Below are 11,877 nucleotides of genomic sequence, written 5' to 3'. Positions count from 1 at the left end.
CCTGAGTGGGAGGTTCGCTCTCCACTCGGTAGGATTTTATTCAACTTAGGCGAGTACTTGGACTGCAGCTAAGCCTCCGAGTGGGAGGTTTGCTCTCCACTCGGTAGGATTTTTAGAAACTTAGGCGAGCACTGGGCTGCAGCTAAGCCCCCGAGTGGGAGGTTTGCTCTCCACTCGGTAGGATTTTCAGAAACTTAGGCGAGCACTGGGCTGCAGCTAAGCCCCCGAGTGGGAGGTTCGCTCTCCACTCGGTAGGATTTTGTTCAACTTAGGCCAGTACTTGGACTCCAGCTAAGCCCCCGAGTGGAAGGCTGGCTTACCACTCGGTAGGATTTTGTTTATCTTAGGCGAAACGGATTTCGCAGCTAAGCCTTTGTGTGGGAGACTGGCTCACTACTCGGTTAGGATTTTTTTTACAGACTTAGGCGAATCGGATTCGCAGCTAAGCCACCCACTGGGGGATTGTTTTATATGGACAAAAGTAATAACAATCACTGGGAAAACTATAAAGCTCTTGTCCTTGATAAATAAACTACAGGAGTACTTTTATTACAACTCATCCGAGTGAATACTTAAGTGTAAAAGGGGCGGAGAAGTTCCGCATTCCAAGCTCGGGGCTCGTCGATCTGATGCTCGACATTGTAAAGACGGTATGCTCCATTGTGGAGAACCTTGGTGACGATGAAGGGACCTTCCCAAGAAGGAGCAAGCTTGTGTGGGGCTCGTCGATCTGATGCTCGACATTGTACAGACTTAGGCGAATCTCCTTCCTGGAAGGCTCGACTCTTCACTTTTTTGGCGTGGAAGCGATGCAAGTCTTGTTGATAAATGGTCGATCTGATCAGATCCATCTCTCTTTCTTCCTCTAAAAGGTCGACTGCGTCCTGCCGCGCTTGTTCTGCTTCAGCTTCGGTGTAGAGCTCGACTCGGGGAGCATTGTGGAGAAGATCACTCGGCAAGACTGCTTCAGCTACGTAGACCAAGAAGAATGGAGTTCTTCCAGTTGACCGGTAGGGTGTGGTCCTTAACCCCCAAAGCACCGAGGGCAGTTCGTCAACCCATGCACCCGCCGCATGCTTGAGATAACGCATCAAACGGGGCTTCAACCCTTTGAGAATCAAACCGTTGGCTCATTCTGCCTATCCATTCGACTGTGGATGGGCGACTGAAGCATAGTCGACTTGTGTGCCTTGAGATGTGCAGAAAGCTCTGAATTCTTCAGAATCGAAGTTTGACCCATTATCAGTGATGATGCTGTGCGGGACTCCATATCTGAATATCAGTTCTCGGATGAAGCTGACAGCGGTGCCAGCATCGAGGTTCTTGATGGGTTTGTCCTCAATCCACTTGGTAAACTTGTCGACTGCTACCAGTACATGTGTGAAACCGCTCCTTCCTGTTCTAAACGGGCCAACCATATCCAAACCCCATACAGCAAAGGGCCAGACAAGTGGTATGGTCTTTAAGGCTGAGGCGGGCTTGTGTGACATATTGGAGTAAAATTGACATCCCTCACACTTGTCGACTATCTCCTTCGCCATTTCATTCGCTCTAGGCCAATAAAAACCAGCTCGGTATGCTTTGGCCACGATGGTCCGAGAAGACGCATGATGGCCACAGGTCCCCGAGTGGATGTCGTTGAGAATCATTCGACCTTCCTCTGGTGTTATACATTTCTGGCTGAGTCCAGTCGCACTTTCTCTGTATAACTGACCTCTCATGACGGTGAAGGCTTTGGACCGGCGGACGATCTCTCGAGCTTCTTCTTCATTCTCGGGGAGTTCCTTCCTCAAAATATAGGCGATATAGGGCACTGTCCAATCGGGAGTGATGACCAAAACTTCCATGATTAAGTCGACCACCGGTGGGACCTCGACTTCAGTCGGATCTGCGGCGCTTTTAGGCTGCAGGGCTTCTTCAGTGAAAGGATCCTCTTGAACCGATGGTGTGTAGACATGTTCCAAAAACACGCCACTTGGAATGGCTTCCCTCTTGGAACCTGTCTTCGCCAAGTCATCGGCTGCTTGATTTTTCAGTCGGGGAACATGATGGAGTTCTAACCCTTCGAATTTCTTTTCAAGCTTCCTCACTGCATTACAGTATCCAGTCATGGCTGGGCTTCTAACGTCCCACTCCTTCATCACCTGATTGACCACCAAATCTGAGTCGCCGTAAACCATAAGGCGACGGACGCCGAGTGAAATGGCCATGCGCAACCCATACAACAGTGCTTCATATTATACTTCATTGTTGGAGGAATCAAAGTGGATCTGGAGCACATATCTGAGCTTATCTCCTCGGGGAGAAACCAAAACTACCCCAGCACCAGAACCATTTAACATCTTAGAGCCATCAAAGAACATGGTCCAATGCTCCGAGTGAACTTGAGTCGGCTGCTGCTGTTCAATCCACTCGGCAAGGAAATCTGCTATAGCCTGGGACTTAATGGCTTTCTTTGCCTCGAATTTGATATCAAGGGGAAGGAGTTCAATCGCCCATTTAGCCACTCGACCAGTTGCATCTCTGTTGTGCAGAATCTCTGACAATGGTGCGTCGCTGACGACTGTAATGTCATGATCAGAGAAATAATGAGCAACCTTCTTCATGGTCATGTAGATCCCATATACGAGCTTCTGATAATGAGGATATCTTTGCTTCGATGGGGTCAAAACTTCAGAGAGATAATACACTGGGCGCTGAACTTTGAAGGCTTTCCCTTCTTCTTCCCGCTCGACCGTAAGTACTGTACTGACGACTTGTCCTGTGGCTGCAATATAAAGCAACAGAGGCTCTTTGCTGACTGGAGCAGCAAGCACCGGCTGGGTGGAGAGCAGAGTTTTTAACTCGGCAAACGCTGCATCAGCTTCTGGAGTCCACTCGAACTTGTTTGCCTTCTTCATCAGTTGGTAAAGGGGCAACGCCTTTTCACAGAGGCGAGAGATGAATCAACTTAACGCGGCCAAGCATCCAGTAAGCTTCTGGACATCGTGCACACGCACAGGGCGTTTCATTCGGAGTATTGTGCCAACTTTTTCTGGGTTAGCATCGATTCCTCGTTCGGAAATGAGAAAACCGAGTAAATTCCCGCCAGGTACTCCGAATGTGCACTTTGAAGGATTGAGCTTGATATCATACCTCCTGAGATTGGCAAATGTTTCAGCTGAGTCAGTCAACAGGTCGGAACCCTTTCGCGACTTGACCACGCTATCATCCATGTATGCTTCCACATTCCGACTGATTTGAGTGAGTAAACACTTTTGAATCATTCTCTTGAACGTGGCTCTGGCATTCTTGAGACCGAATGGCATGGTGATATAGCAGAAGCACCCGAATGGGGTAATGAAAGCTGTTTTGATTTCGTCGGGCCCATACAGACGGATCGGATGATACCCGGAATAAGCGTCTAGAAAAGACAATCTCTCGCACCCTGCGGTCGAGTTAACAATTTGGTCGATGCGAGGGAGAGGAAAATGATCTTTCGGGCAGGCCCGATTGATATGTTTGAAATCAATGCACATACGGAGGGAATTGTCCTTTTTGGGAACCATAACGACATTGGCGAGCCACTCGGAGTGGTATATCTCTCGGATGAACTCTGCTGCAAGGAGTCGAGCCACCTCTTCGCCAATGGCTTTTTTCTTCTGAGCGGCGGACCGTCGAAGATGTTCTTTAACAGGTTTTGCCTTTGAATCAACTCTAAGGCGATGCTCAGCCTGTCCCCTGGGAACACCTGGCATGTCAGCTGGCTTCCATGCGAAGATGTCCCAGTTCTCACGGAGGAACTGGATGAGCGCTTCTTCCTATTTAGAGTCGAGTGTAGTGGAAATATGGGTCGGAGCTGCATTGGGGTTAGTCGGGTGGATGTGAACTGGCTTCGTCTCACCGGACGACTGAAATGCTGACTCTGTGGCGGGCTTCTTGGCCCGCAGTAAATCACCCGGATCTGCGTTTTTCTTGTATCCCTCTAGCTCTATCACTGTTATCTGGTCATCCGCAATCTTTGAGCCTTTCTAGAAACACTCTTCTGCTTTCTTCCGGTTACCAGTGATGGTGATGACGCCTTTGGGGCCAGACATCTTTAACTTGAGGTACACGTAACATGGTCGAGCCATGAAGCGGGCGTAGGCTGGTCTTCCCAAGATAGCGTGGTAGGCGCTCTGGAAATCCACGATTTCAAATGTCAGCTTCTCTTTGCGGAAATGCTTCGAGTCGTCGAACACCACATCCAGAGCTATTTGGCCGAGTGACTCAGCCTTCTTTCCTGGGATGACTCCGTGAAAACTCATGTTGCTGGAACTGAGCCTGGACATCGGAATGCCCATTCCCTTGAGCGTCTCTGCATACAGTATGTTCAACTCGCAGCCGCCATCCATCAATACCTTCGTCAGTCGAGTGCCTTCGACGACCGGGTCAACCACCAGTGCTTGCCTCCCAGGGGTGGCAATATGAGTAGGATGGTCCGACTAGTCGAAAGTAATGGGAGTTTGCGACCATCTCAGATAGTTTGGTGTCGCCGGGCGACCATATTGAATTCACGGTTGATCACTTTCAGTCGACTTTTGCTCTCTAGATCAGCAAAAATCATCAGAGTGGAGTTGACATGAGGGTACTCTCCATCACTGTCCTGCTTGTCCTCAGCCTTGTCCGACTCCTTCTCTTTGTCCTTCGGCTGTTTCCCTTGGAACTGCTGTATTAACAGTCGGCACTGGCGAGTGGTATGCTTTGGGTAGATGAAGTTACCCTCTTCGTCTTTCTTCGTGTGGATATGACACGGCAGGTCCATCACATCATTACCCTCCTTATCTTTTACCTTCTTGGGGTTCCAATATCCTTTGGGCTTCCCTTTATATTTGCCCTGTGTCACGGCTAGAGCCTCTCCAGGAGCTGCTGGCTCGGCCTTCCGCTTTTGCTTCCGACTGTAGTTTCCTTTATCCGACTGACTCAGCTTGTACTTGCCGCTCCGGAGTCGGTCCTCTTCTTCGCCGTTGGCATACTTGGTGGCTATTTCCATCATCCGACTCAGGGTCATGTCTCCAGTTCGGCCGAACTTCAGGCTCAACTCTCTGTTCTTGACGCCATCTTTGAAGGCGCAAACCGCTTGATGGTCCAACACATTCTCTACAGTGTGATGCAAAGTGATCCACCTCTGGATGTAATCCCTCAGTGTTTCACTCGACTTTTGTACACAAACTTGTAGCTCAGTCAATCCAGCAGGTCGCTTGCAAGTTCCCTCAAACGTCTTGACGAACACCCGAGAAAGATCTTCCCAGGTGTAAATGCTGCTGGGAGCCAACTGATTCAACCATGCCCTGGCTGAACCCTCTAGCATAAGTGGCAAATGTTTCATGGCCACCTCATCATTACCGCCACCAATCTGAACAGCCACTCGGTAGTCTTCGAGCCAAGTTTCAGGCTTACACTCTCTGGTGAACTTACTCACCCCAGTCGCCAACCTGAAGTTGGGGGGTGTCACCGTGGCTCTGATCACTCTGCTAAAACATTCTGGACCAGAAACATGGACTCGGCTGCTTGTGGGCACATCTCTGTCATGACCACCTCTACGAGCTCTGTTTCGGTCAACCAAACCTTGCACGATGATGGATCTCACGTCAAAGCCTGGCTCTCTAGGGTCGACTGGAGCTCTCCTCCCAACACTGAGCTGGCGTCTGTCATCTTGCTGCCGATGGGCGTTAGACCCACTTCTCGAAGGAGGACTGGACCCTCGACGCCTGTCATCATGATCAAATCGGTCATCATAGTGGTCCCGCCGGCCTTCACGTCCCATGCGCCTCGGAGGCGACCTTGGACTGTGAGCCGATTGAATAGTATTCACAGCGACAAATCGACTGTGAATCCTGTTACGTGACCGTGACACAGCTGAATTCTAATCTCCTGCTGCCCAGAGCAAATCTCTGATCTGCATCAAGCCTCTTCCAGCCTCTGACGGAGAGGGCTGAATTGACTCCGCTATGCGGGCTGCAGCTGCCAAATTCTGAATTGGGGTTCGATATACCTGAGTTGGTTGCGGAAAGAGCTGACGTCGATTGGAGTTAGTCGCTCGTTGACGCACACGCTCGTCGAGTGCTCGTTGAAGGTTCTCCAGTTGAGTGCGTTCAGCCAGGTTGGCTAAACGCGCCTCTTCCAGGGCGTGAGCCTCAGGTGTTTCTCCTGCTACGGGAGTATGCAGGGCATCCATGTTTCGGCGGCGTAGTTCTTCTCTCTGCTGGGAAGTGAGCGGCTCGGGTTGGTACTCTTCATGGGCTTGAGCGGGGTCGTCCTCGTCGTCCATCCCATCGCCGCGGGGGAACCGGGAGGACTACGGGGCCCGTTGACCATCAGGACCTCCGCCGCTGGGTCACTGCTATCGCACTCGGATGCAGTCCCTACGGAGCCAATTGACAGGTCGAACAGGCCGTAGAGAGATTCGTCGGGCTCAATCGCCGCGACTTGGGTGGTGGCCGATTGGCGAGCCACTGCGTGCCTCACCCATCGCTGGAGCCTCGGCCGACCAGAGCGCTTGCGCTGGTGGGAGACAGGGAGGGAGGACGGCGCAGGAGTTGATCGGTATGGAGTCGACGGCTGTCGTAGCAAGACGCCGCGGACACACGCCCGAAAGTGCGTCGTCCCGCGGACGGGGAGCGCGTCGATGTCGAGTGGTGCCTCCTGGAGCCAAGCGGAGTCGTCGGCGATGAAAGTGAGCGCACCGAGATGGATCTCGTGGCCCTCGACCAGTGCTCTGCCGGGAACCATGATGAAGGCGATCGGACAAATTGCAACTTCTCCAAAAAAGTCGCTAAGACACCTGCCCCATGGTGGGCGCCAACTGTCGTGGTTCTAAGTCTGACAGTAGAATGGGGGGTAAGTATGGAAAGGCAAGGTCCTAGCTATGGAGTAGTTGTACACACGGGTGTTTAGCGAGTTCAGGCCCTTCTCGGAGGAAGTAACAGCCCTACGTCTTAGAGTCCAGAGGCGGTCGACTGATCTCTGTGTATATGAGTTACAGGGGTGCGAACCCTTCTACCAGTGGAGGGGGTGGCTTATATAGAGGACGCCAGGACCCCAGCCAGCCCACGTAGAGGAGGGTTAAAGTACATTAAGGCCGGGCGTTACTGGTAATGCCCTACATAAAGTGTCATCATGACCGTTAAGACTACTTAATTACAGACCGCTTGGACACAGCATAGATCCTGAACTTCTGATGGTCGAGTGCGTCTTCATGGTCGAGTCTGTTCTAGCCGGTCGAGTGGAGTCTCCCTTGGTCGAGTGGAGCTTCTCTTGGTCGACTGGAAGGTAGCTTCGTATGATGATGTCCTTGGGTATGGTATCCTAGATAGGTCCATGACCCTACCCTAGGTACATAACCTCATCATTTCATGGTCGAGTGTCTTCTAGCCGGTCGAGTGGAGTCTCCCTTGGTCGAGTGGAGCTTCTCTTTGTTGATTTGAAGGTAGCTTTGTATGATGATGTCCTTGGGTATGGTATCCTAGATAGGTCCATGACCCTACCCTAGGTACATAACCTCATCACTATCCCCCGTATGGATCGAGGTTCGAGTGAGGAAGGAGTTGACGATTTTCTCCGACTTATTTACTGTACTTTGATTATGTCGTATCTTGGATCAGCGATTCTTCTTTCGGCGTTGGCGTCGACTTTTACTTCAGTCGCCTTGATCCATTCTTATCTTTTGTCGAGTGAACTTTTGAACTCTGGTGAACTTCCGAGCGACGGATCGCGGGAAGGATATCGTCTGACAGATTGATCTGCTGTTAGCGGATTTTGCGAGATCTGAAATTTGGGAAGCACGTGAAGCGGGGCGATCTGCGGCAATCGGGCGGGATAAGGCATGGACGCCTCGATTTCCGTGCCGCCTTTTTCGCCACGTATCGTACGTGTGCGACTGTTTCAGGATGTGACAGATCTGCTCGAACCCACTCGTCAGCCACTCGGAAGCGCCCTTATATAAAGCGTCGGGGAAGAGTTTTTGAACAGTGCCTCCCCATTCTCCTCTCTTCCCTCTCTGCCTCCGCCCACGGCGACTGCTCCTACCTCCGCCTTATCCACCTCTCGAGCGCTTCGCCAGCGATAATGGTGAAGGAGAAGACGACGGCTCTAGAGCGCGCGAAGAAGGCGACGGCGACGGGGCAAGCAAAGGGGAGACCGTCTAGTCGGGGCGGATCTTCGTCGAGGTCCCGCCTGCCGAAGGGTTGGGTCCAAGGGGATTGGATCCGCTCGACCATCACTAAGAAGGACCTTGACGACCTAGCCAATGAGGGACTGATCCCCCACGGGTCAGCGAGGCTCCCGGGGTCCGAGTGACAACCGTAGCCGCAGGAGGGTGAGCGCATTCTCTTAGCCACTCACATAGATCGTGGTTTTTCTCTGCCGCCGAGTGTGTTCTTCCGTGGGTTTCTGAATTTATTTGGGGCGCAACTCCACCATTTCAATCCCAATTCCATCGCCTATCTTGCTGCCTTTGTGTCCATGTGCGAGAACTTCCTGGGTTGTCGACCGCACTGGGGTCTCTTCAAGCACATATTCACCTGTCGGTCGCAGACAGTAAAAAAGGCGAGTCCGGGTGATGAAGGACCAAGGTTATTCAGATGTGCGGGGGTCTTGGGATTTAGTTGAGGAATAAGAGCACTTTCCCGGCCATGACCCTTCCTGAGTCGATCAGAGGGTGGCAGTCGACTTGGTTCTACTGCCAAGACGAGTCAACGCCGGGGCAGTCGACTGGTCTCCCTCCGTTCTCCATGGACCGAGTGGACACACCGTCTTCTCTGAAGGTGCTTCCTGAGGAGAAAGCCGAGGTAAAAATGTTGGTGGAGCGCATGGTCCAACTCGTTCGGGACGGAGTGACGGGCATGGATCTTCTGGAAGTCTTCCTTAGGTGGCGCATCCAACCACTCCAGTACCGAGGCCACCCGATGTGGCTGTACTGCGGTACCGAAGACACCACTCGGGTCCATCCAGAGGTAGTCAATGATGCCACGCTGGAGAGGTGGGTGACCTCCATCACAGGGAACAAGGACAACCCTCGAGGAGCGAGGAGGATCCCGCCACTCGACTGTACCTATACGCCGGACAAGGTATGGACGCTTATCTCCGAGTGTAATTTTGTTTTATCCATTCTGCTTTGCTGTGAATTGATCGAGTGATCTTCATTTTGCTTTGTTGCTTGTTAGGCCACCACGGAGTTATACTCAATGCCCAATGGCGCGCAGACGCCGACTGAGGAGGAGGAAGGCAGCGGGGGCGAAAGCCCGGAGGAGTGGGATCCGGATGCTGATGACGACGACGAGGGTGATGAATCTGGTGAGGAGGAAGAAGAGGTGGAGGAGGAGCAAGTTGCACCTCCCCGCTCGGAAAGACGCTCGAAGCTTGCTCATGATCCTGCGACTAAGCGGGGTAACGGGGTCGCAACGGCTTCCCAGTCGACCAAGCGCCCTCGGACTACTTCTCCGGCGCCGAATGAGAAGGCTCCGAAGCAATCTCGAGTGGCGCCGTCGAAGCCTGCAAAGGTCTTGCCGAAGATGAAGATGGTGATCCCCACTATCTCAGGGTAATGGTAGTCTTGAGTTTTCCCCGTTTCGTAAATTTCCTCTTGGTCGACTCATGGGTCAATCGACTAATTTCCGGAACTGCAGCGCTGCTACTTCTGATACTTCGACCAAGGCTGAAGACCACGAGATGGAGGATGCTGCTACCTCACAACCTGGTATGATTCTTGTGATGCCGTTTTCAGTCGACTGACTTATTGTCTCTAATTTTGATTCTTTCTGCAGCTTCATCTAACATTGTTATTGACCTTCCTGACGAGGACACGAAGAACCACCAAGGCAAAGGAGGAGCAAGAAAACGCATGCTTTCAAGGCGACTCGAGATGTGCCAGCACCCGAGACGTTGGTCGTGGAGGGAGACAATGTCACTCGACCCACCTTAACCTTCACGGTGCCATTGACGAGTGCTCGCCCTTCGTCGTCGAGTGCTGCTCAACCCTCGCTTTTCTCCACCTACCCCGTTCCAGAAGACCAAGCCAGTGCTGCTAGAGAAGCGATACGCCAAGCGGGGGTCATGATGGAGCAAGTGAAGGCGATACGAGAAGCTAGCCAGGCAGCCTATGACGCCAGTTCAGCTCTTTAGAGTAATGTTCAGGTCAGTCAGTCACTGCCTGTTCTGTTAGGATATGATATCTGTAAACTCTTCTTTCTGCAATTCTTAGAGTTTGTCCTGCACCCACTGGGTGTGTCGATTGAAATTCCGGGTTAGTGGGGGCACGCTGAGTGCACCCACTGGGTGTAGTCCCCAAGGCTATGGTGGACTGCTGGCAGTCGACCATAGTCTTTATGCTTTGAGTTTTTCTTTGCTCGACAAGGTCGAATAGATTCATAGACCGGTGGGGGCACGCTGAGTGCACCCACTGGGTGTAGTCCCCGAGACTGTGGTCGACTGCTGGCAGTCGACTATAGTCTAAAGAACATTGCCTCTTTTTTTTTGTTGGTCGACTGGTCGACTCTTGATGAAACTAGTGGGGGCACACTGAGTGCACCCACTGGGTGTAGTCCCCGAGACTATGGTCGAATGTTTGTATTCGGCCGTAGTCTTAGAAACGCTATGATTTTTCCTTACTCACTCGGAAGTGAATTGTCTTTGACGTCTGTCGATTGGTTCTTCGTAGAAATCCTGTGACCTTGCGGCTCGTTATACTGAGTTGGAGAACAAACACATTCAGCTCGAGCTCGATTTGAAACTGGCCCAAGAGAACTTGACGAAGGTGAAGAAGGAAGCTAAAGGTATGCTTGGTGAGGCCTTTGACGACTGCCTTTGCCTCTCACTTGTTTCCGAATCTAATCTCACTGTAACTTTGTAGGCAAAGTGAGGGACGCCCTGAAGAAACAAGAGCTTGACTTGGCTGAGATGCAAAAAACTGCTTTAGAGAAGACCAGGCTAGCGGATGAGAAGCTGGCTTTAGTGACTAAGCTTGAAGAAGAAAACACCAATCTGAAAGCTTCTCTTGATGCTGCCAACCAGGAGGTCACTCGACTGAAAAGCGACAAGACCACCCTGAATGACAAGGCTAGTGAGTTGAAGAGAAAGAAGAATGATCTAGAGGCTTATCTGGGTGGACTCGCCAAGAAGTTGTTCCTCATGCTTGAAGGTAATCCTTTGTATCAAACAAATATTTTACTTGTGACCTCCGACTGTTTGTCTTGACTCGGTGTTGTGCTTGCAGAATTTTGTCAGAACTTTGAAGAGGAGACTGGTCGGCTGGAAGTAAACCTGGACCCCATCAACTCTCCTGTGAAAGATGAATTCGCCATGAACGTGCTCCGACTTGAATCTCGTGTTGCTGCCGTCATCGATTATCTCGCAAGGCTGAAGGTCGCAACTTCCCGCATCGACACAACACTCTGGCCGAGAGAGACACTCCAGAATGACCTCGAGTCTCTGATGACTCGACTGAACGAGGTCCCAAGTCAAGTGCAGGAGTGGAAGAAGTCCTCAGCCAGGTGCGGCGCGGATGTGGCTCTGTCTCTGGTCCGCGTTCATTGCAAGGATGCACGAGAGGACAAGCTGGTGGCTCTTAGGGTGGCCAACACCAAGAAGCACGATTTCAGATCTTTCATGGAGACTTTCATTGCCGCTGCCACTCGGATTGCAGATGGAATTGATCTGGACGAGTTTGTGGCACCTTCCAGCCCTCCACAGGAGGGGTAAAATACTTCAGAGCTTGATACTTTAAATTTGCCTCGGTATGCCGAGTGAGTTTTTGTAACCGACAAACCTTAACAGACCTAGCGCCTGAGCACTTTCGGTTCCGTTAGGTATTATCCGGACTTGGGTTTCGTTTGGGGTGTTTTTTGCAGTAGATTAGTTCTC

This window comes from Triticum dicoccoides, chromosome 5B (assembly GCF_002162155.2).
Source record: "Triticum dicoccoides isolate Atlit2015 ecotype Zavitan chromosome 5B, WEW_v2.0, whole genome shotgun sequence".
NCBI lineage: Eukaryota > Viridiplantae > Streptophyta > Magnoliopsida > Poales > Poaceae > Triticum > Triticum dicoccoides.
The sequence above is the reverse complement of the archived record's forward strand: the minus strand, read 5'-3'. Positions refer to the sequence as shown.